At 43.1% G+C, this 26021-nt stretch overlaps 1 protein-coding gene across 1 annotated transcript in view; it reads left to right on the top strand.

Annotated features, from left to right (window-relative positions):
• Positions 1 to 14645: 14645 nt before the first annotated feature.
• The window catches only part of EPB41L3 (erythrocyte membrane protein band 4.1 like 3), a 217618-nt gene continuing 206242 nt past the window's right edge, over positions 14646 to 26021 (top strand). The window contains exon 1 of the mRNA XM_075993645.1: positions 14646 to 14919. The gene's annotated coding sequence lies outside the window, so the exon portion shown is untranslated. The remainder of the gene's footprint in view (positions 14920 to 26021) is intronic.

Below are 26021 nucleotides of genomic sequence, written 5' to 3'. Positions count from 1 at the left end.
GAAATAAAAAGTCACACTATTCCTAATAAATAATGAGAAAATGTCTAGCTGCTGCCATGAGTGACTCATCTGAAGCATTAACACCTGAACTTAGACATGCAATAATACTGGCAGGGAAGACAAAACTCAGCAAGGCCTGTCTTCCGTATGCCTTAGTGTAAAATGCCGGGGGCTGCTCTGTTCCACCTTCATTGGAAGGCAATGGATGCTTGTATTGACCTCTTGGTGAAAGAACATTACTGACCGGTACTGTGGTCATGCATATGATTTTGGAAAGCAAAGTCTGGGCCAGGAATGAGCCTTTCTCCTGGCTGCTGGAGAACAGGTCTTGAAATGATTCAAACTGTGGAAGCCTGCCCCATTTTCCTCCAGTCCAATGTCATGCTAAGAGGCACGGAGCCTGGCTGCACCTGTGGGCACCTGCAGGACAATGGGAGTGAGCCCCGGGGTCAAAGCCAAGTTGGGGACAGGAAGGACAGTGAAGTTGTTGGTGTCCCCCTTTCACTTAGACTTCTGGAGGTCTGTGGGGTGCAGAGTGAACAAACCATCTTCATCATCACTGTTATCACTATGTGACTTTTTATTTCCTGCCCAGCTTCCTTGTTATTGCTTAGCAAGCAACTAGCATGAGCAGAAACTATAATCTCTACTCCTTGGAATCACCAGGCTAAGCAGACATTAGAATATTATTTGTCAGAAGAGAAAATATGTTCAGAAGGATTAAATAACTTGCTCAGATTCACACAGTGGAAGTCATCACAGCCTAACCTAAATATAGCCTTTCCCACTTCACTGTGCCACTTCTTGCCTGTATTGGGTGGCTACTGAGTTTTATGTGCTCACCATAAATTAAGATCTATGTACCTTTATCCTTCCACCTGCTGGCCAAATGCCTCTAATTCCTAAATCCACCATCTTTCAAGTTTTGTTGTTGCTGTTGTTACTGCTACCATCCGGTCCCTTCTGGTTCTCTGTGGCTTCTCTTTGAAGTCTCTGGCAGCAAGGAGCCCTGATGGCATTTTCCTAAAATGCCAACATCCCCCTCCCCATCCACTGCAGAATGAGTGTCCAAGGGAGGAATGTTTTCTTCTTCTTTTAATTGCATGTCAAATACAAGGCTCAAATACTCACAGTCCATTAACTGAACTTCAACACAATGGTGGAAACAAGTTTAATTTTATATATACATTTTTATTTTCTATTTCTATACCAGAGTTCATTAACTGCAGCTGAACACTCTAGTCTTGACAGGGGACTAACTTTATGAGATGTAGGAGGTGGGAAAAAATAGACAATCTAACTCTGAGAAAAATATCTTGAGGGGAAAAAAAATTCTTTCCCAAGCACCTTTCCCACTTGCACTTCAAGTCAAGTAGAATGTTACCAAATACCTTTTCCTAAAATATGTCCTTTGAAATCTGTGAAATAGCAATATTTTAAAGAGCATAAAGAGCTAAAAAAAAAAATTCAAGATGTATTCTAGTAGGGTGGTTCTCAAAATGTAGTTGTGGAAACACTGGGCTATAGCTGAGACCCTTTCAGGAGGTCTGCAAAGTTAAAATTATTTTCACAATAAAACCAAGTCATCCTTGTCCTTTTTTACTTTTAATCTCTCATAAGTGCACAGTGAAATTTCCAGAGGTAGCATGACCTATAATGATGTTATTGCTGTGACAACTTATATTCTGATATTTTTAAATTTCTTACTTTTATTCTCTAATACAATAAATATGGATATAATCCACTCTTTGGGATTATCCATTTTTTGTGGATATAATCCACTCTTTGGGGTCCCCAATAATTTTTAAGAGTGTGTCTTAGTCTTTTCAGGCTGCTATAACAAAATACCATAGACTGGTGCCTTATAAACAACAAACATTTATTTCTTAAAGTTCTTGAGGCTGGGAAGTCCAGCATCAAGGTGCCAGAAGATTTGATGTCTGGTGAGGGCCTGTTCCTCATAGCAGGTACCTTCTAGGTGTCCTCATGTGGCAGAAGGGACAAACAAGCTCCCTTTAATAAGGTCGCTACTCCCATACGAGAGGGCACCACTCCCATGACTTAAGCACCTCCCAAAGGCCCCACCTCCCGACACCATTACCCTGAGGGATAGAATGTCAACACATGAATCTTGGGGGCACAAACATGCAGAAGATAACATAATGTAAAAGATCATGAACACAGAATATCTGCAAGCTGCTGCCGCAAAACATACTTGCTCATTTGAAATTAGCACCTCATACTCAGAAAGAAGGCTCATGTCACCATGGTGGTGGTGATGAAGGGAACGAGAAGAAAAGCAACATGAGTTCCAGTACCCCACAGACTGTCTGAGCACACCAGGCCAGGAAACACATCTGGCAAGCTCTCTGCACACACAGTAGCAAAATGAAAGGAAGGAAACAAAAGAGCAATGGTCTATTCATGATTTCAACACTCATTCGGCTTAACACTCAGCAAAAACAAGTGGATCTACACAGAGAATTCAAATGAAAACTGGTCTGCACACATGCTGGGTTTCCCGACTGGTTCGTTCGACACGCACGAGTACCTGGGGCGCCACTGGAGGCACGCCTGGCACATCTGCAGGGTCTGTGTTCTTTGAAGAGTGTGGAAAGGAAATCCGAGACAAAAGCCATGTCTTCCTGGCACTGGCTCTTCTTTAAATCCAAATGACAGATGTGGAGGCATGATGGCTTTATAGAGAGCCCACCTGTTCAATCTTGTGGAGGATGGCACTCCTAGAGCAAGTGATTGAGTTCAGTCTCAAAGTTGCCTGGTTGCGTGTTGTACGAAAGCAGTCTGATTGGTTATTGTGAGTGCAGTCAAGCGTAACAATACCGTGCTTGGTGGTTATGTTTGCACCCATAGTTGTAATTATCTGATGAAATAAGAAGTAGCACTGATGCCCACTGCTTCAAAACTTTGGGACATTAAGAGAGAGATAAATTGTCCACTTTTAAAGGTCCAAGTTCTCTGAAAACTATCTCCTGGTATTGATCAATGTCATTAGCACTAGTAGCTTTATACAAAGCTCTATATTCCTAAGTAATATTGAAAAACTCAAAATCATTCTAGACAGTCATACAATATCAGAAAATGTTTTAAGCGGAATAAAATTTCAAGTATCCAGAAATTTCAAGTACTTCTGGTTAGCTGTGTGTTCTCATCAATCACTGCTGGAGGGAGAAGGGCACCCAAAGGAATAAAAGGAAAAAAAAAACAACCTTAGCATAATCTACCTTGCTGCTTAACTCAAACAAGCTCAAGCAATGGCTGCACATTCGCTGAAGATGGTTCAGACAGTAAATTTTATGTTACATGTATTTTACCACAGTAGAAAAGGTTAGGGAGGACGCTCAAGCTTTAGCCAAGGAAAACCACGCCAGCCCTGCTCTCAGCTGCCTAAATCCAGACAACGTCCAGAGTTAGACCGGTAGACTGTGCCTGCGTTTGATATTTGGCCTGCTCTCAGCAAGCACGAATCCATATGGTCAATAAAATGGATAGGCATCTGCACTTTGAACACGAAGATTAATTTAATCACTATATCTGTAGGTGCTGTAAAAACAATTAAACTATGAATGACAGACTTCTGCCCTGGATTGCCCTTCATTCACCAGGGAGCTAACCAAGCCTAACACTCGGTAAGACTAATCCTAAGCTTCCATGCTTGGCTGCAACCTTGGTGTGTCTGTGTGGACTGTCTGGTCTCAGCCGGACCTCAGTTTGCAGAGTCAGTATTCCGGCAGTCGAGCCCTTGAGAAATGTGATCTTAAATAGGAAGATTTTCATAACATTTATTTTTTTAAAAAATCCTGTGCCTTGTATATTCACAGTACTTACTAAGTGAAAATGAGGAGGTTACCAAGCAGTGCATACAGTAAGATTCTATTTTTATATTTAAAAAACATACACAAGCATAAGATTGTCAGAAACTTAAAAGAGCTAATTTGATAGCAGGAGAGATAATCTGGGGACGGGGAGGTGGGAAGCTGTGGAAAAGTATACAGGTTTATATTCAATAAAAATAGAACTTAACAAATAGCACATAAAATGGCCTTTAATATAAAATGGTTCTATACACCTAAATTTAGTCTGCTGAGGATAAACCAGCCAACTACTCAGGACACTAATTATGTTCCAATCTTCTAACCAAAATAGGTATGAGTTTGATTTACTAAATTAAGGTGTAATTTTATATACAAAAGCCTTTTCAAAACTAAGTAAAGCAGGCAACTAACTCATGCCCTGAGAGAAACGGGAAACTATTGGCATTACAAAGCAGTGGTTATCTTTCTTCAATGATCAGTGCAAAGCCTGCACACGCGTGTATACTTTTTATAGAAAATAACAGCAACAATAACACTACCCAGAATATGGTATACTGGCATTAAGAAAATACTATTATTTTGCCCCATTCTTAGGTAAATAATTATATATCCAAATCATGGCTCTCAGTGTGTCATTAGAGAAGCCATTTCGACATAGCAGGCTACCTTGGCATAAGGGTCACAATGGTTTTTATAAACTTTGTGAGCTATTATATAAAATAAGAAATATGTTGTAATAAATGGTGGGCTAGTTATGGAAAATAATCACAAAGAGGCATTGGAACCATGGACAGCTAAGGTTTGAGCAGAAACAAATGTTCTTTTCACTGTTCCCTCTACTCACGTAATGGATTTATTCATTTAATGAAAAAGAGACCAAAAATATAGGTAGTTACTGTTCATTTAGGCAGTTTTTCCTGGCACCCGTCAAGAATCTGGCAACTATTTCACTGGTTTTCTCTATGGCAATGTTCCTAATAAATACATTTTGATGATAATAAAAATGATATGAAAAAAAGAACAAAATAGCTCTTCTCACTATTAATTATCAGAGATTTTCCCAGGCCCTTCTTTCATTTTTCCATCAAAAGAAGTGCCAGATCTGGGATGCTATGGGAGCCATCATTTTAGGCCTGGACTGTAATGAAAAGGCAAATAAAGTGTCAAAAAATATGTTACAACTATGAATCGATATATATTGCAAGACTGGTATTTTTATGTCATTTATCGTATCTTTCTTGATAAAGGGAAAGTCATAATTCTTAATTGTGTTAACCTGGAGAATTGTGTTTTCTCCATATTGTGTTATATAATTTAAATCAAGGAAGAATTATCCAAAATGGGAAGGAAATCTTTGACCAAAGTGGTATGAATTAATTAATTTTTTTTAATTAAAAATATTGACTGATTGAAAGAATGCTTGCTAAAATAATTTCTAACATTGTTTAGTGGGTGCCCAAAATCTTTCTAAGCATTTTACGCACATTAGCTAAGGGAAGCCTCCTAACTTCTCACTGTGGAAGGTCCCTGTCATTATCCTCATGTGACAGAAAAGGAAATCTAATGGCGTGGGTGCTGCAGTGGCCCGTTGCTGATAAGGAAGTTGACATACAGGGCATTTACACATTTTCTCTGCAGTGAGTGGAAAGTCAGTGAAAAGCATTCAGCAAACGAGGGGCCTCTCTGGCTGGGATGTGGCATAAGAGCCGAAGGCAGCGGGGGTGGGGGAATAGTTCAAAGGCTACTGATAGCCCAGGAAGGAGAGGACAGAGGTTTGGAAACTATGGGGGCAGAAGACGAGGACACTTTCAAGACATAATCTGGAGGCAGATCTGGCCAAACCTGAGAAGTCTCCAGTGGCTCGGGCCCCACAGGAGTCTTTGCCATGTGCACACGGACACAGGCTCAACAGTGGAACACAGCAACACAAGGCTGGGAGGACTGTCCTTTTCTTACTGATTTTAAATTCTGGCTCATCTTTTAAAAATAAGCATCGTCCTCCTTACTGATCAATAAAATGGGAAACATGAGGACACTAACAAGCATGCTTAAAATCTGAGGATTATATGGTTCCACACAGCAAAGCCTTCCCTTTAAAGTGTCACTCACATAGTATCTACTTAGTGTCAACTCATAATCTAGTTTCTTACAGTTCCAAAGAAATCCTTCCTGTTTCCAGGATACCTGTGTGACACCAGTGTACAGACCTTCGTCAAATCCCTTGTGGTGACATCTTGTGTGTGGCAAGGTTGTGAATCAGCCCCCACCCCCACCCCTGTGAACAGCCCTCCCGCCACCTACAGGTCTAGGAGCCGCACTTGAGATTACAGAATTCTGTCCCTGTAACGTTGGCCAGTCATTTGCCTAGACCTCAACTGACCCCGACTGATCTCATGAGAGTATTATAAAGATGCACTTAAAGTGCAATAATTGAACTCCTGGAATATCCATTTTAGAGCTATAAAATATCTGTTCAGCCCAAAAGCCTCGTTTCTGGCCTTGTTTTGATGAGCTTTTCTTCTTCCCCCTTTCCCTTAAACATCACATCCTGTTAAAGGGAACTCAAATCTCTGCTACCACAAATAAACTCAGGGTCCACCAGCCAGGATGGAGTTCCTGCAACCTATCAGGGCCTAACAACGTGTCATCAGCTGCTGTTAGAAGTCCTAGGTGGTGCTTAACACAGGGATAGTGGCTTTAAAGCCACAAGCAATACAATGAGTGCTGGGACCCAGTCAGTTGCTTGCCCTGGTACAAGACGGCTTTGTACCTGGGGGATGTGTTCTGCTGGAGGAGAGGCCTTTTCCTAATTCTCAGGAAAGACAGCCCTGCGGGTTAGCAGTGGCCCTGCACCTAAATCCTGACTACAATAAAGGCTACGGTCATTACCCACCGCCTAACAAAACAGAGGAGGTTCGAGGCCATAGAACCAAAGTAGCTGGAGAAATGGTTGCCTCCTTTAGAAACTGGGCTTCTGAGCCTAGTTCCCAGCTGGCCAAAAGATCTTTTCTAGTAAAAATGAAAGTGTACCCCCATAATATACCAAAATAAAAAAAATAATTAAAAAAAAAAAAAAAGAAAGTGAGCTCAATCCCAGTTAATGAAAATAAATATCACTAACTAACTAGGGTCTTTGTAACAAAGAGTGTGGCTGTCATTTTAAAAGAGAAAAAGTAGAACTCAGATGAACATTCAGCCTAGTCACCAGCATTGGCTTAAAGTGATACAGATGTCAACAGCTGCCGAGTTATAAGGATAGATCAGCTTCATGTCATACTTTGAAAATTTCTTGCTTTGTAATATTTGGCAAAGAATTTGCTTTTCAGATAATAAACTTCAGCTTACCGCTGAGTTTGCACACGTCACCCCAGATCAGAAGATAACCTCCCCGTTTCTGTCTCCCAGAGTGCTCTTTTCACAGGCTGGCATGCATGCATCAGGCCAGAACAAGAGAACGTCAAACGCTAAATCTTCACAGTGACTTTATGATCTGCAGTTATATGCAAGGTTTATTGATCAGTCACTGCTGCTTGATATTTTGCTGCAAAGGGCAGAGCTTACTCTGGAACATTCTGGTATCAGCAGCTTATTTACATTTTTTATTTTAATTTAGAGACAGTTTTTTAAAAAAGCATTCTGGGGCTAGTTCACACCATGCTACACCTAATAAGCTCTGGAGTACAGAGGAGTCACTGGGGGATCAATAGTTTTAAGTATCAGCAGAGGATTTCACTTGGGAGCTAGCAGGATAGGAGCTTCTAGCTCTAGAAGAAGGAGGAGGAGAAGCTTCAGATTAACAGCACTTTAAAACTTTTACCATTGTTTACTATAGGTAGCTTGGTGAGAAGGAAGGTGATGGAATTTATAGTTTCCAAAGTCCTTTCACCAAATTACTTCAAAAAACGTATAATCTTACCTAGTCTATGAGATACTCAATGCCATTCTCAATTTATATGAGAGAATAGAAATTTTTGAGGTTAAGTCGAGATCACATGGCTACTAAAGAACAGAACCAGAAACTTAGAAGGCATTTCAAGAAATCATAATTTTATTTGACTTTTTTCTTAACATTTGAGGTTTTCAGCAGCAAAATAGCAGCATCAGAAAGAAAAGATTTATGCTGCCAAGGCAAGCCTCCAGGTCGTGCATGGGTAGGCATAGGACACCGGCAATGAGTTTTGCCAACCATTGTGTTAGCAATGATGGCTCCTTTGAGAAAACATGCAAAGGTCTTCCTTTCAAAAGATGCTTAATGCATAAACCAGATAGCTATTCATTTAAAGGGCTACGCAGTAATGAGATAAATGTAAGAGAAATAACCCTCTTTCCAATCATCTGACCATCCCATTAAGAATGTGCTAAAAACCCTTAAAAGTTAGAAGACCTAAAATTTTTATCAGAGCTATATCTTGTATTCAACTCACTGAGCTTCACTGCAAAATCTGAAATACCCATCTGTATATTTTGAGGGATTTACAGAAAATAAAAATAACATTTGCAATTCCAAATTTAAATTGCTATATCTTACGTGTTGTTACCAAGTACAGTCATTAAATAACTGTAGAACTGGCCTCAGTGAAACTTGCTTTCTAAACACTTTTCAAATGTGCACTCACAGTCTTCCAAAGTATACGAATAAGGTACATTAAAAATTTGATGACTAATCGATGCTGAAAATTTGTCCAATGTGTATGAGTTTCCATTTCATTTTGTATAAATGTTTTCTGAGGACTTTTGGCTTATAAAGGACAAAGTTGGACATAGGTCTTTAATAATACAAGAAGAGATTTTATTTCCCTTATGAGCTAAGTGGCTACCTTAAAAAAAAAAGTACTAGCTTGGAAACATCCTGCCCCTTTAATGAGTTCTTTCTGCTCCAAGAGACTTCTGTTTCAACAAGAGAAAAATATGTCTAAAACCTTTTAATAACATGATTTTAGAGGCTACATTTGGAAATATTCTTAGTACATTTCATTTTAATGCCTAGTGTTATATAATTTAGTTGTTTGGTCTGATAAACTGTCAATTGATACCTAATAGTACCCTGTTTCCAGGTTACTTAGCTTAGTTTATGTTTATCAAACACATAGTCTTTTTCTGTCTCTACATTTTTTATAAGATTTTACTACACTCTGCCTTTAATGTATATAGGATTCTTCTCTGTGAAACCTTTCTGATCAACACCATTTGGCTTCAGTTCCTCAAGTCATAGCATGTGGATATGTCTATAGTGTGTCTTAAGTATTTATGTTTCTGTAATTTCATCCATTCAGTTAACCAATATTTATTGAGGGTCTGTTATACCAACAGGCTCTGGTATAGGCAGTGGGGATTTAGCAGTAAACAAAACAGGCTAAAATCTCCCTTTTTGTGGAGTTTATATTCAAGGGAGGGGGAAGGGAGGTGTCAGACTGTAACTAGATCAAGACAATATATACGTGTTAGATTGTAATGCATGCTATAGAGAAAAGTCAGGCAGGTGGGAGAGAGACGATGGCTGGAAAGAGAATACTATGTTAAATGTGGTGCCTGGAGAAAACTTTTCTGGAGAAGACAAGTTTGAGCCAAGACCTGGAGGTAGGGAAGGAGGGAATTATTACAGGACTATCTGGGGAAGAGTGTCCCAGGTAGTAGGAAGGGCAGGAAAACCAGCATGCCTGGAGGGGCCATAGGTAGAGAGCAATGCAGGACATGGGGCAAAAGAGGTAGACTGGTGAGGACCCGGGCTGTTTATTTGGAGGAGGTGGAAGCCATTGAGCAAGAAAGTGACATAATATTTTATTTCACTTTTGGAAGTGAATATTTTGGAAGTATGACAGGGTGTCCCAAAAGTTGCCATACATACAGAAAATGGGAAGTTGTAGCTAAATGTAGCTTTATTTATACAATATTTTTACAAAATATTTCCTTTGTATGGAGACTTTTGGGACATCCGGTACTTAGGCTGCTGGGCTGACAATAGTCTTAGGAGAGTGAGGAAGGGCTGATGCAAGGGACCAGTTAGGAGGCACAAGATAGTCAAGACACGAGATAATGTTGACACCAACCAGAGCAGTCACAGTAGAGGTGGTAAGAGAGGTTGGATTCTGGATCTATTTGAAGGGAGAGCAATCAGAATTTGCTCCAGATTGGGTATGGGATGTGAGAGAAAGGGGATTATCAAGAATGACTTCAGGATTTTGACCTGAACAACAGCAGGGACAGCAGAGTCACTTTACTGAGCAGGTATGGCTGGGAGCTATGGAGGCAGCAGCAGTCCCAGGGACCATGGAGATGGCTGTGTTGGAGCCGGGCCCAAGAGGCTGGAGGGCCAAGGAGGCAGCAGCTGGCACAAGAACGGGGAGGTTGCTGACAGGGTCAGAGATTCTTACATAAGGTCAGAGGGTGCAAAAAAGTCAATATGCTGAGGATAATGGGAGTCAGATTTCTCTCTGTCAGAGGAGAGATTTACAAATATAGAAAGAAGGAAGGCTAGAAAAAATCCTGATGTGCTGGCTTAGAACTGGAGGCACTGGTGTGAACTCACCATATAGAGACAGGTACAGAGATATAGAGATAGACACGTATTTTTAAATGGATACAGATATAGACATACACACAGAGTAATAAACATAAATGTGTTATGTGTGGTTGTGTGTGAACATGTATCACTGGATTCCTAACTCTGTCCACTGAGAGGGCCTAAAGTTTATAACCTGCCAGTAGCAGTGAGCTCAGATCTCATTTCCAATCCTCCACTAAGAGGAACCAGGGTTCCTTGGAGAGTGGGCTGATTCCAGGGCTGGGGTAGGGAAAGTACACAATGAGCCTGGAACATCTTGATGTACAGGAAAGTAAGAGGCTGCTCAAAGGACAATGGGGACATGCCAGAGGGACTTAAAAGCCTGCTTGAAGATATACCTACTGGCAAAATCTGGGACAATTTGGGCATCAAAATAAGTTATGAATGTAATATAATAGAACACAACCCATTGAACGGAATTCATGAGCCTATACTGAAATAAGTAAATAAATGTGGAGAAGGGCAAGATCTTCTTTATAGAAGAATGCCAACTAATAAATGCAAAAAATGATGCAAATGAAAAACCGCTATCTGGCAACCGTCACAGTGGTGGTTGATTCAGGCAGGAGTCATCGATGCCCACTAAGACTGGTTGAGTAAAGCTTTAATGAGAAACAGAATATTGATGAACCCTCAGAGCATAGCCTACAGAATACTTACCAACTACAATGGGAAAAATGGTCACTTTTTAATGGGAAATCCTAGTAACCACCAATCAAGGAGGATGATCAAGGTTCACACCACAACGATGGAACAGTTAAACATTACATACCTCTTAATGAAATGCACCATCAGGAGCATAGTATCGTTTCTTTGATATTCTTGACAAGAATGTATGGCCTGAATCAGACACAAAGGAACATCTGGTGGACCCAAGTTGACAGGCAGCCTACGGAATGAAAAGTACATGTTTTTCAAAGCCATCGAGGTCATGAAAGATAGAAAAAAACTGAAAAATTGTAGCAGATTAAAGAAGAATATAGAGACATGTCAACTAAATGTAATGTGTGCTCTTCTTATATTGGATTCTGGACTGGAAAGGAAAAAGGGACATTTTAGGAAAAGTTGGCAAAATTTAAATGGATTCTATGGATTGGTGGGTGGTATTATTTCAGTGTTGTATTATGTTTATAAAGGAGAGAGTTCTAGTTTGGGGAACATATATACACAGGAGTACTTAAGAGTGATGGAAAATCATGTTTGCACTTGCTCTTAAGTGGTTCAGAAAAAGGATATTGATCAAGAGTATTTATCTATCTAGAGATATACCAAATATAAAATAATAACAACTGGGAAAACTAGGAGAGAAGAATATAGAATGCCTTGTACCATTTTCCCCTATTTATGTAAGTTTGAAATTATTTTAAAGAAAATTATCAAAAGGAGACTTCATTGGTCATTAAGTCTAATCTCCTTTTTACAGAAAAGGAAACACTGAAGGACAAAACTAGGACCCCTAAAGTTATAAACAAACAGTAACGTGAAGATTTATGAGTTTCAGTCCACAGGCAACTCAGTGACTATCAAAAGTGTGGTTGCACAAAGGAACGGCTGCAGCGACAGACAGCCGCACACTAAGCGAAAGTGTTTTGCTGGGAGGACTGGACTGGAGCGCCATGTTCATACTCTAAGGATGTCAGTGGCAATTTTGAGGATAAGAGATGATGAACGATTGTGAAAGTGCATCATGTGAGGAGAGACCAAAGGGACAGGACATGTTTCGCCTCAACAAATGGAGTCATACAGGGCATCTGTTATTCGTCTCAAACAATTTGGAAGGCTTTCTTGTGAAACGGGGTCTACACATTTACATGACCATCTGAGTAGAAACAGAACCAACAGGTAAAGAATGCAGTGAGGCACATTTCGCCTTTGACTAGGGAAGATGAACGAGACTCTTCAGGGATAATTAGATTTTGATCCCAGGGTGCATAGGCAGGATGGGCACTTGATAGAAATAGTCTAATGGTAATCAATGTCACAAGTTATAAGTGACCTTTATGTCCCTTTTAAACACAGTTTATAATAACAGCTAGTATTTGTTGAATGCCTCCTACGTGCAGAGCATTGCAGATGCATTATCTCATTTAATCCTGGCCACAGCTCAGTTAGGGAGGCTCCCTGATCCTCTTTTCACAAATAAAGAAAATGAAACTTAAATATAGTATCCCACATGCAAATCTAGCAGATCACACAGAGGAGGTGGAGCCAGGATTCAGTTCTATGTCTGCTGGCTCTAGAAGCCACTCCATGTCTCAGCTTCTCCTCTTACCTCCTTTGGATTCCAGCCATTCTGTTTTGTCTCCTCCTTCAGAATCTTGAGACATGCAGGGCCCCAATGCCCACCGGTTTTTCCCAATGTCAACAGACTCTCCAACTTTCTCTTCCAATTCTTTCTCATTCCTCTCCTTTTTCCTACATGCTGTCTCATTCACATGAGCCTTTAAGCTCCTTAATACCAAGGAAAATTGCTTTCCCGAAGGAGAACTTTCCATCACTTCTATGCTAGGAAAAGCGCTCACAGAAGGAATGCATCTTGTCAAATTTTTGTGCCTCACCTGGCTGTCAGGATAACAGATGCATATCTGTTCTAACAATGACTGCTGTCTTAGCCCCACCACCACCATGCTTATCAGATATTCCTCCAGTTATTGAGTCAAACTGGACTTAAACTTGAGCGAGCCATACCTTCATTCTACTCGTTGTTTCACCCAATTCAGGTCAAAGTGCAATTCGTAAGTAAGCACTTAACCTGGGGTATTGAAATATCTCCTTGTGAATGATTTGCCACTGGACTGCTGTCTTTTGGAGTTTCAAGAGGAAGAGTGAAGATGAACTTGTCTCTTCTGAGAAGGGCAAGAGTAAGCACTTGACTGCAGGGGAAAAAGTTTGCTATTAATTCCCAAAGTGGACCCAAGATAATAGGGTCTCATGAAACAAAACCTTTGCCTTAATGCAAGGAATTGGTGCTATAAAGCGGTATTCCAAGTTACTTAGCAACAGTTGACAGGGAGCGGCTTTCGAAGGTGCCAACTGTTCTCAGTCTGCCCTTGTAAGGAGCCACCTTCTGACTTCCTTTAGAAAAGCCTCTTCCCTCCGCCTCGTGCTAAGAGTTCCCCCAAACACAGCTAGCTGTGAGTTTGCATGTGCACGCTCTCGTCCGTTTACCAGTGCCACACCTGCACTCTCAAAACAGACATTTCACTAATGGGCTATAAAATGTGCTATTTGGGCGGTTAATTTTGAAATGTCATTAAACTAATAGGCACTTAACAATGTACCTCTTTCACACAGATATACCCAAGAGTCAGGTGTTTCTGTCGATTGGATAGCCTTCCACACTCGCACTTGTCATATTGTTGCAACTTTTCCTCCTGCGGGAGGCTTTACCAAATCAGTTTTCCAGAAAGCACAACTTTAGAAGCTATTAAGAGGCAGAGTCAGTGAGGGTGGGCCTGAATGTCCTCAGCAGCCGGTGGCACAGTGAACTCTTGTCCTGGACTTCGGGGTAAAGGTGGAAGTGAAAAGAAAGATAATGTTCCCCTTGTTTACGTCAAAGATTCAGGAGTTGTAGGAAGCCCAGACTTCCCTCCTCTTTGAACCCTCATGAGTTTTCATGGCCTGGACACTGCAGGCCACAGAATCAAGCAAACACGTGGCCGACATGCTCCGCCTTCCGGCCTGGAAACTCCGTGGACAGCAGCGGGTGGCTTTGCACTGGAACCGGAGCGGCCTCCCCTGCGGTGGTGCAGGCTGGGGAGCAAGGCCCGAGACTGCACACCGCTCTTCTTCGCACTCGGCGCCTCCTAGAAGCCGGGTGATGCTTAAGGGAAGCAGCCCTCAAACCACTCTCCAGCCCACACCCCTAGACTCTGCTGCTGTGACTTTAACTCTTTTCAGAGATTGCAAAAATGTAACACCGGCAAGAGAAACCAAGTTACCAGGCCCCCTGAAGGCACTCGTAGGGGCATTTCCTACGGCCACTCTCCTTCCTCCGGTGTCTACCCACACAAAACTGTGCGTGTGTGTGTCGAGTGTGTGCTGCATTCTCCCCAGCCTGCAGCGCCCGCTGACTATAAAGCCCAGAGAGGCCTGCAGGGAGACCCGCACTTGGCGGCCCGCGGCTCGGAGGCGGGCGCGGGGCGGGGCCGAGCGCGGGGACCGCCCGGGCGCCGGGCGCAGCCAACGAGCGGGCGCGAAGGGCGGGGCGGCGCGGGCTGAGCGGCGCGGGCTGTCACAGGCGCCAGGCGCGCGCTGCAGGTGGCAACTTGGAGGTGCCGCCGCCACCGCTGCGGGAGCAGCCCGGGTCTGGCGGCCCCTTCCAGCCTCTGGGAGCCCTTTCCCGCCGCCGAGCTGGAGACGGGACCCGGGAGAATTGGAAGGCTCGAGCCGCTGCGCAGGGACCTGTGAGCAGCCCTACCCCGCTCTGCCCTTGCAGAGCTACTTTTTTCTGCGAGGAAGGTTGTGCCGGGGGCTGGGAGCCGGCTCCGGGAGGGGCCGCAGAGGAAGGCTTAGGCGACCCAGGTGAGCCCCTTTCCTTTCCAGTGCCCCATCCTTCTTGGCGGCCGGGCGCGGACCTGGAGCGCCGGTTCGCCCCGTGGGCAGGGGCCGGGCGCGGGCGCCTGCCCTTGGCTCGAGGTCGATGGGGGAGAGGACGAGGAAGGGGCGAAGCTGGCCCGGCCGGGGGCTGCCTGCCCGGCCTGCCTGGAATCGGCAAGGACTCCAGGGCGGGCACCCCGGGGCGGGGCTGAGCGCAGAGGTGCTTCGAGGGGCCGGAGCGCTCGCGCCCGGCTGAGGCGGCGGGGGTCGCCCCTGCGCACCGCACCGCGCGGGAGCGGCCGCGGAGCCGGGCGCGGCGCCTCCGCGAGCCCCCGAGCCAGCGCGCCGGGCCGGGCGAGCGGACGAATCTTCAGTCCCCCAGAGCCCAAGGCGCCGGAGGACGTCATCCCTCTCCGCTCCGGCAACTCCTCCTCCGCCCCTCTCGCCTCCACCCCTGCGCGCCCGCGGTTTAGCCTATTCGGAGATTCCGAGCCTTTGCCAGCGCGCGCAGTGGCTGCCGCGGTCACTCCCCTGCCCGCCCTCGCGGGAGTTGGAGCGCCCTGGGGTGCGGCTGCCGGGCCCTGGCCGCCCAGTTGCGCGCTCGAGGCGAGTGGGGCTGGCCAGTTCTCTGCGCGCAGGGCCGGAGGTGAGCGCGGGCTCGCTCTCCAGTGCTCCGTCCGAATCCATCCCCGCCCCGCTGCGGTTTGAGCCGCTAGCCCAGAGAGGGAATGTCGGAAGCCAGATCTTGTCCGCCCAGGGGACTTGGGGGCCTCCTAGGAAGGTGCGAGCCTTGGAGATGAGGCCAGACCCTCCGCCTCCATCTCAGCGTTTCAGTCCCTGCCTTCAAGTGGACAGTGGCTCTGACCTCCGCATTCCGGCTTGCGGCGTGTGCGGCGCTAGCGGCAGCGTCTGTGTGTGTGTGTGTGTGTGTGTGTGTGTGTGTGTGTGTGTGTGCGCGCGTGTGACGGTGAGCGTGTGCCATCCTCCGGGACGCAGAGGCTCGGGGGCCCGCTCCCCTGCCCCGCGAGCCGCGGGCGGGGGCTGCATTCCGGCCGCTCGGCGCTGTCGGCTCCTCCGCTCCTCCAGCTCCGGCTCCCGGTTGCCGCCACCAAAGCGTGTCCCAGGATGAAAATCATCAGCCCGAGGGCGCTGGTGGGAGTCGAGGCACTTCCCTAGGCAAATGAGGCTGTTTTTTCAAAATCCAGGGGAGCGCCCCTCGCTGGGCATTGCCTCTCCGCGCGGCGGGCTGCGAGGACCCGGGTGGAGGCTGGCGGAGGCGGCCGGTGCTCCAGGAGGGCGTCGAGTCACCCAGGAAGCCGAAGTTGGGCGCCGCTGAGCCTCGGCACTCCGCTCGCGCGTCCAGCTGAGGCCGGGCGCGGGCGGCGCGGGAGGTGGGCTGGCCGGGCGGGAGCGCGGGAGGGCGCCCCGGGCGCGGGGGTGTGCGGACTTTGTGCGGGTGTGGGAGGGCATGCCGGGCCTGCGGCGGCTCCCGGGCTCCCGCTTGCGCTGGAAGTTGGGCCGGGTCCGCACGGCGCCCTGGCCGCCCTCGCGCCGCCGGTGCCGCCCTCGGGCCGCCAGTACCGTCCCCGGGCCCGCGCCGGCGGGCGACCTCGCGCTGGAAACGCGTGCGGTGCGGGCGGCGGGGGCCTCCGGGGAGCGGGGCGGCGTCCGAAAGACCGCGGGCGGAAAACGCGGGGATCCGGCGGGTCGCGCAGGCGCGGGGGCGGCGGGGAGCGCCGAGGATCCCCGGGCGGGGCTGACCACCCGGCCGGCGGTTCCCGAGGGACCTGGCGGTGGGACAGCCCCGCCCGCGCCGGCCCGCAGCTCCGAGTCATCGCCTCCCAGTGCGCTGGGTGAGGACTGGCCGGGACAGGGCTGGAATCCGCAAAATGAATGAAAGTAGAAACGACTGTGAATCCCAAATCTAATTGCGGTTTAAATCTGAATTCCACCTGATTAGAAACAGACTCTAATCCGGCAAAGCAGGGTCTGGGTGGGAGCCTTCTACTGCGTTTCTCACCGCGGCAGTTACTGCGGGAGCCCGCAAGATCTGCCCAAGTTGTGCAGCTCGGGTGCGGGGGCGGGGCGGGCGCCGGCCCGCGCGTGTCTTTACACGTAGTTTGGAACAAGGGAAGATTCAAGTTCAGATTGGTTCTGACATGACCTTGAGAGCCTGTCTTCACTTTCCCTTATTGGCCATAGGCATTTCCCAGCTGGATCAAGTACAGTTTAGACTTAAATGACACCAAGGGGTTAAAGATCCTGTCTTATAAGTTTCCAAAGAGGACTTTTAAATAGGCTTCTCAGAACGTGTAGTATCCTTAGAGAAGTATTCTCTGTACTGAGGAGCGAAGGTATAAAACCAAAATTTTATAACTAGACTATGACCTCTTAATTCCAATAATGAAGATATGGTTCTCAGTAGAATGTAAGTTATTGAGTGCAGGGCTCTTTTTCATCCCTTTATCCCTAGAATCTGGCTCAGAGTAGGCGTTCAACAAACATTTATAGACTGGTGCTTATAATTAAAGACATTGGCCTGAAAAGATATTTAATAACTTCTAGAATCAATCATTATTAAAATCAGAATATTAAACTAATTATAATAATCATTCTGAGGACTACAATGCATTGTTTAGTTGCATACATTTTGAAACTCTTTAGGATTGGTGAAATCACTTGAAATAAGAAGACACTTAAGATATTAGGAAATTTAGAAACTACAGAATGATAGAATTACATGGTTAAAGTTTCTCTGTTATAGCCTCTGGTTGAATACCTCTGGAAATGGAGATCTCACCACTTTCAGAAGTATTCTATTCCATTTTAGATAAATTTATTATTTAAATGTTAGGAACACGGGGATGAACATGTCATGGTCTCTGCCCACGTGAAACTCACATTCTAGTTGGTAGGCCAAAAGGGAAGGAAACATTATGATTTGGTTGCTGTTGTAGAGATACACGAGAAAGTTCAGGGATTGCAGCAAAGCCATCCCACACCTTGAGCAGCAGTGGTAAGGGAGACTTCATGAAGCATGGGCCCTGTGGTTTGGATTTGAAGGAGGAGGAGGGATTCTCCTGGAGGACTGTTAAACAGTCTAATGAGAAGTCCATGGAAGGTCGGCCTGCGTATCTATTCCTCTTTCCAGTTCCATCTCCTGAGCTAGAGCACTCTGCCTTCTCTCTCTGCTATACACCCACTTTTCTTCTAGTTAAGAACAGTCTCCATTTCTCTGTTTCTTTTCTCCAGGGCAAAGAGCCACAGATTCTTCACTCTACCTCCAATCCCAAATTACCTGTTCTACTCACAATACACTGAATGTTGGCATGCTTTCTCTGGGGGTGGGGGGAAGAAGCAAAAACCAAAAGAAGATATGAGTTTTGTAGGATTTTAAGTGAGGCCAAGTTGTCGGTGAATGGCTCATTAAAAAGATCCAGGGAGTGGGATGAGTCATAGTCCACTCTGGGCAGCTACTTCCTCATCTATAAGGAGAATAATAATTTTCACCTATCACACTGTGAGAATTAATTTATGACTTCAGAGTTATCTGAGATACTTGGAAGGAAAGTGTGAGACCTGGTACATGGGAACATAGAATTTTCTGATTCAGAACTGGTCAACCAAGAATAGCAAGAAACACAATTAGTAAGAAAATATGACTTTTGATTGGAGCGCTGCTAAAGGCTGCAGATTTTAAAAGGTCTTAAACCATGATATTCATGGTAAAGAAATGTAGATATTAATAGCTATTAGAAACAGTGTATGATTTATCATTTTGCCAGGGAGTAAACTGGAATATAAAACTCAAAGCAGCCACCAAATCACTGGAGGAGAAGAAAAAGATTCGTTTTTGTTTTAAGCTAGTTCAGTAGCTTATGAGGCTTTTATTTGGGAGGATTTGGTGTCTTGATGACATATTCTGTTAAAAAGCAGTGCTGCTAGGTGTTCAACATGTATCCTAAAGTTCTAAGGATCTCAGAGCCCAAAGCTAATGCGGGGGCCAATATCCTAGTGGGATTGTGGAAAGAATTCAAGACATGGGCGCTTAAAGGACATTATCTTAGAATCCTACATAATGAGAGAGTGAGCAACGAGGTTAAAAGCAGAGATGACATAGGGAACTGACACTGAATATAATTGGGGCTGATTAGTAATGATTTCAGTCCAGCAGAATGAATGAAGATCAGAACTGGAGAAAAGACATGAATGGGCAAAGAATGCCTAGTAGCACTTACATTGGGAACTCTGAAATCAAAAGAGGGAGAGAGCTGCCATTTCTTAGTGTGGTGGGAGAACAAGGGTGAATCAGAACTTGGATACCTCACTCCTGACGTCAACTCATTATGTGACGTCCCTAAGCCACAGAGTCATCATCAGTAAAATGGGGATAAGAATGCTTTATAGAGAGACGCCAATAACAGAATATGTAAAACACCTACCTAGCACCTGGCCTAGCTTTTGGGTAAGCTGCCCTGGCCACATGCTACTTGTTTTCTAGAACCAGGAGTGTAAGCTGTCTGGATGAATTATTATCAGATCTTTATCTTTACTATTCAGCCTCCATGAGAAATCTAGTCTCACATTTCCAATTGCCAAGGGAATGTTTTACCCAGCTATTCCATGGTCACCTGCAACTGAATACATCTAAAAATTTCATGCATCGATTTCATACCAGATCTACCATGTCCTGAGTCAGCTGGGTGTGAAACCTAGTCTTTATTTTTTATACCTTCCTCTTCTCACGTTGCTCCCCTCAAAACACAAAGCACGGAAATGTCAGTGGCCATGTTGTGGTGGCTCCCACTAGCACTTCTTTTCTACCATGTTGCCAAGTGTCTTACCCCAGGCCCTTGTCACCTTCTGCTTGGACTATTGCAGTAATTATCCTAACTCACTCTGTTCCACCTTCTATAACTTCTGCTTCCAGTTCCTTCCTTTTGCAGTGCTTTTTTTTTTTTATTATGTCAGTCTTTGCTCCAAATCTCAAGCCACTCCCATTTCCCAAAGGGTAAGAGCTAACTCCTAGATCTGTATTCAAAGCCTTATGTTCCCTCTCTTGTATTTATGTTTGGTGCTATCTCCCATGGCCTCAAAAGGAAATCCATGGCAACTCTCACCAGTTCCTATACATGTAGGGTTTATGTCTCTGTCCTTTGCTCATACCATTTTCTTTAGCTGAAATGCCCCTCCTCACCCTTTCTCCATCTCGAAATCCTACCAGTTCTTCACGGCTGCACTTGAACACCAACCCTCTCATGACTTTTTTCTTGATCATTCTCAGAAGGTTTCTCTCTCATTTTTCCTTCTAGAGCTCTTTGCTCTTTCTCCTTTCATGGAACTTACCATCTTTTTATTCTTTTCAGTGTTTTATTAGTTGAGAGCTAGGACTCTACCTTATTGATCTTTGTGTTCCCCACTAAGTGGTGCCCAGAGTGAGGGCCCTGTCCTAACTTTTCACTGAGTGAATGATTGTCTAGGGTTGCCTGAGAAGAGGCTATGACAGGAGAGGAGGGTGTTGTTCTAAACCTGAGTCAAGGTGGTAGGAGGACGAAGTTCCCAACCCTTGATCAGATCTTTATAGGCAAAGTGGGAAAAACAGGCAAATATCTAGAAACTTCAAAAAACACCCTCTAAGCCATTGGTCTAATTACATGGATAATTTATGCTTTGGTAGCTGGAAGAATCTGTAAAATTATTAACATTCTTCATTGTAGAGATGAGGTTATAGTCATGTGAGCTAGACAGAGCTTTCAAAAGCAGAACAGAATGTGGAGAGCCAAGCTGATAGTGGTTGGGCTGAAAGAAAAATGAGATATACTAGGCAAGATGCCCGTAAAGTGCTGAATGCATCCAAAAATATATGAGAGAATTCTTGGATTAGAACTTATGAGTTTGTCTGGTCTAGAATCCCTTTTAGGAAGATTTTCATCTGATTCCTATTGTGGATCCTTGTATTACAAAATAGAATCATGTATGTGTTCATTAGCATGTGTCATTTAAATACTTCTGATCTAGATAAAATCCTTTATTGAGAGTTTAGAAAATGAGATTTCTTATGATCTCATACTTTTTTAAGAATGAAAAGACTAGTATATACTGCATGTTTAAAGTCAGGTAAAGAAATTATTATAAGATTACCAGCTTTCATATTCCAGGAACAAAACTGTTTCCAGTGTTCAATATACAAGTCTTCAACATGAGAGGATAAATCCACCCTCATCAAGTAGTCATAAACAGTCCATTGCTTACTAGGAATGAGCAAAAAGGGAAAAAAGAGGGTATGATCAGGTACTGAGGTTTTGAATAGTTAGGAATTAGGCACATTAGTGTAATATTAGAATTATATATTCAAACCCTCTCTGGAATATGAGAAATTGGGTGGCTTTAAGTGATCAAGAGCTGTTGTATCTCTGTTGTATAGATTTTGACACATGGTATTTATAAAGTTTACATAGATATGTCACAAAATGGAAAAGATGTTGGCCATCCACTGTGTGCAAATATTTGGCCACACATGTGTGATTCATATCAGAAGGCTGTTCCATACCCAGCTCATCTGCAGCTTACTAAGCCTGTCTCGGCCTCATCTTCCTCATTGGCAAATGGAAATAATAGGATTCCCTATATCACATAGAAAATGAAAAAAAAAAAAATTGAATGACACCATGTATGTGACTGTACTTCATGAGTAAAAAAGTGAGACATGCATAACATTTGAATTTCTAATCTGATAGTTTATTTAAAAATCAGCATTATGCCATATAAATCTGTCCAGCTCTGTGACCTCTTCAGCATAAAAGTACAACATAGAACATTCATAAGAATTAATTCAAAAACAAGCAAATGTTTAATCAGAAACTCATATTCACCTTTAAGTAAAAAAGTATTTCTTTCCCCCTAATAGTCACAAAATTATGCAGAGCTAAATAAGGAGACCAGGAGTCTATGTGGGCAAAGATCATTTTGATAAGCTAGAGGTCAGATTTAAAACCAATTGCTCCCACAGATTAAAATACACTTGCATTCCACCTAAATTAGTTTTCTCTTTGGATGTTGGATGCCCTTTTAAGGTTGCATTGTGAATAAGATAATATATACAAAATGAACATGTGTAAAAATATGTTGCCTGCAAACCCTAAAGAGTCGAATAAACATGGTGATGCAATATAAAATGAATGAGTTGTCCTTTCTGTTATGTTTGGAACACACTGGGATGCACAGTAACTGTGAGGTTAATTACCCCACTGCACTTTCAATACCAGGAGATATTAGCTAAATATCTGGGGACAAATCATCTAAGTTTTTTAGTTCTTTATTTCTTCTGCAAAATTAGTTTGGTAATACCTACCTAAGAGAGTTGTAAGGACCAGAAATAATACTTATAAAAGGACTAGCACATAGTAGGTACTCAAACAAATGTACCCACTTTTTGTTGTCATGATGCATATTTTGTTAACATTTAATTCAGTATGAAATATTTAACAAATCAACTTTTGCTCTTGATATTTATGTTTCAAGCTTTGGGTCCTGACTATGTTTATCTACTTTTTGATCATTAAAAAAAAATAAACTTTAGTCTTGAGTATATTTTCCCTTTGCCACTTTTCAAGGTTTTTTCTTTTTTTCTTTAAAAGATAACTAAAGCAAAATTCAGTTAGGAAGGTAAACCTGATACTCCTACTACAAAATGTTTCTACATTTCAAAATCAAATAGCAATTATTATTTTATTGATTAACCTCCTCCATATCTGCATCATTCAAGTTGGAAAAGCAATGAGTATCATAGATGTTTAGTACTGCCTGTTCTAAATCTATGACAAATTCATTTATACTCTTTGATCTTGAAGTGATCTACATCGATAATTTAATTACCAAAATAATTAGGTAAAACTGCTGCACTTTCATATTTTGAAATGGATGGAGCTGATCTGGTTTTTAAAAAGAGAACTTTAACTTACAGCGGATACAAATGTAACCCATGTTCCTGGGCTATAATAACTATATAGCTTAATAACTATACTATAACTGTATTTCTTTGATTCTATCACCACTTACAAAGATGGCAATTCTAACTGTAGTCAGACATCTCCCAACTAGGTTTAGGAACCCTGGGATCTCTCCTCTGCTTGCCAAACCAACTCCTCTATGTGCTGTCTGCCCCAAGCCATTTTTACTCACTCCTATTCTGGCCACCATAGTGACATCTAACCTCAAAGATCCCAAAAGTAACAATGGATGCCACTATCCCCATTGTGACCAGCACCAAAAAAGAGTCACCAGGACTGCCAAGAGGGGTTGTGTTCTGCTTCCCTGAGGTCTGGACGTGGTGGAGGTGCTGGGTCACTGATCCCTGTCCTCCATGAGGTCCACCTGGCACATGCAATGCTTAGATGAGTGCACCCAGTTTGTAAACTCAAGACATTTTGGAATTCATTAAATGAGCAATGGGGAACCATTGAAGGATTGCATGCAGATGAGCAATATGGGGAGGTTAGATATGGGAAGGTTACTCTATGAGTAGAGTGGCCTAAGAGAACAGAAAGTCAACCTGGGAGGCTTCTGCACTAAACACTGCATCCCACACAGACCTGGGCCTAAGGTTTGTACCTTGATTCTCTTTTCTCTTGACCTAGCTTTTTTCCCAGGAGGAACCTTACTTTATTTTTAATGGTTAAATATTAGAATAACAGGAGCCAAAAAATGTGTATATCTAATTTTTAAAAGGTCAGATGGCTTAGGTACTTTTCTCTCACAAAATTTATGAATCTTGGGAAATATTATCATGCTACAACATCATCTATATTATTATAAAGGATGAGTAATTTGTGCTATTCTTAGCTATTTGCTTCCTTTGGAAAACATGCTATAGATTAAAGGGAATTAGGTAATGCAACAGTGAGCGATGCTGCCTAAGTGTATGTGTGACCCAGTTGCCAAACCTTTTCATTAAGTGAAACAGTATCATGATGTTTTGTTTTATGTCTGGTACTTTAATATATGAGTATACCCTTTCCTTTCATGTTACTCTACTCTAGGTTATTTTAAGTGTGTACCATTGGTCTCTGCAGTATGCAGTTAGAAGATAACTAAGTGTGTTTCAGGAAAAATAAGCAGCAATGTCATTTTCCAGATTGTGGGTTCACTTAATTTCCCTGGTTGATAGTTTATTCATCTTTATGATGGAGTTACAGCTGCTTCAGCTTTCAAATCTACAATCCTAAAGCATTGTCGTAGATGAAAAACCTTTTGTTTTTTAAACCTGGTAACATAGCATAAACTTCATGATTGTTTTTATGGCTCAATGTTGTTAAAACACAATTTTGACCTGATGAAATGAAAATATCATTTTGCACAGGTTTTGCTATATAAAAATACTAAAGAATTCTTTAATAATAATATAAGCACAGGTAATATAGTTTTTGATCTCTGGATAATTGATCACATTGCCCTAACTGATAACAGTTAATCTATTGTTTTTCTGAATTGGCTAAGCACTCTCACTATTTACCATGTTACCTGGAATCTCATTTTATTATTTTCTCTCTTTTCATCTCTCACCATGGATTTGGGTGAATTCAAAGAGGTTCTGGGTAATCTTTTCAAAGCAGAGCAAGAGGATTTATCTAGGTGGTTCCCATTAAAATAAATTAAAATGATAAATACATGCCTAGAATATAGTACATCTCTTAAAACATGTTCTCCCAGCCTCCATTTGGCACAAGGAAAGGGAGTGTTTGTTACCTCTGATTAGCTGTTAGTCTAGTGAAAGATAAAAGTCCAGAAGGCCTGGCTGGAATGTAGCAAGTGGCACATTCCCGGGGGACTCTAGTTGTGGGCTGCTTATATAATGCTTCCAGGAACATCTGGGCTAAACCACTCCTGGCTTTCCATGGAAGATGTGGTTAACTTACTATCTGGCAGTGGGCTGTTATAGGAAAAAGTGTCTGACCCATAAAATTATTTCTCTGACCAAAAGTGTAATTTTAGCAAGATGAAGGAAAAGGGTTGAGAATAGAAAAAAATGTAAAAAAGAAAAAACATTTCCTTACATTAGATTCCCGGGGCTGGATATTAATGGAAGTAGGTACAGTGTATCAGAAACTCAGCAGAGCAGGTTGTACTGTGTTCACAGAAAATTAATCAGAGTCAAATAAATGTGTTCTTCCTCTTTTACTGCCCATTGCCCCAGAACATCAACCTAGCCTTCACCCCACCCCCAAAATCTCTCTTAATAGTCAAGAGCCAGATTCTTAAGGGGTTGTCCTTTCACATAGAGCATGTAGTAGGTGTTCAATAAATGCAAATATAGCAACTTGATTTAGCATGGTGTTACAGGATTATAGCATAGAAATTAGAGCACACAATCCTTGTATTTTCAAAAAAGTCTTAGCGGCTGAGTTAATCAGTAATATTTTAAACATCTCTGTCTTTATTAGATCATTCCCTGTAACTTTAGCAATCAGTTTGATTATATCTTTAACACCAAACAGGATGTTTGTGAACATGTGCATTGTACCAGGGCTGAAAACACTGAGTTCTGTTCTAAACACATTATTTTCTTGATGGTTGGCTGGTTTTCTTGTTGCACAGACAAGCTGAATTTGTCTGTATGGAGTTGCTTGCTGGAGATTTATGGCATAGTTCTTAACCACTTTTTCTTGGTTTTCTCCTGTCCACAAAGGCACACACTGAATTCAGGAATTTGTTTTTCACCATTGACCTACTAAAGTATTAGTTTTCACATGAATGAGAACCATATCAAAGATATGGGGAAGACAAGGTCAATGACCTCTAAATGTTTAGAAGTCTTTTATTTTTCCACTGTTAATCACGTAGGGAAGAAAGTTGGCTTCAGTTGTGTATGCCCTTTGGACACAGGTTGAGCAATGTGGCTCATGTTTTCTTCCCTGTCTTTAGCCCATGGTCTTCTCTTCAACTTTTTATATTTCCTCCATAAGGAGTGCATGTACATCTCATATTTGGGGAGGTTTTGGCACTCCCTTTCTTAGTACTTCTCAAAGCAGAAGACAGGCAATGATCAAAGAGTAGTTTAATGGATGCTGTACATTTTGTTTTTAAGAACA

The sequence above is a fragment of the Microcebus murinus genome, chromosome 17, assembly GCF_040939455.1.
Source record: "Microcebus murinus isolate Inina chromosome 17, M.murinus_Inina_mat1.0, whole genome shotgun sequence".
NCBI lineage: Eukaryota > Metazoa > Chordata > Mammalia > Primates > Cheirogaleidae > Microcebus > Microcebus murinus.
The sequence above is the reverse complement of the archived record's forward strand: the minus strand, read 5'-3'. Positions and strand labels throughout refer to the sequence as shown.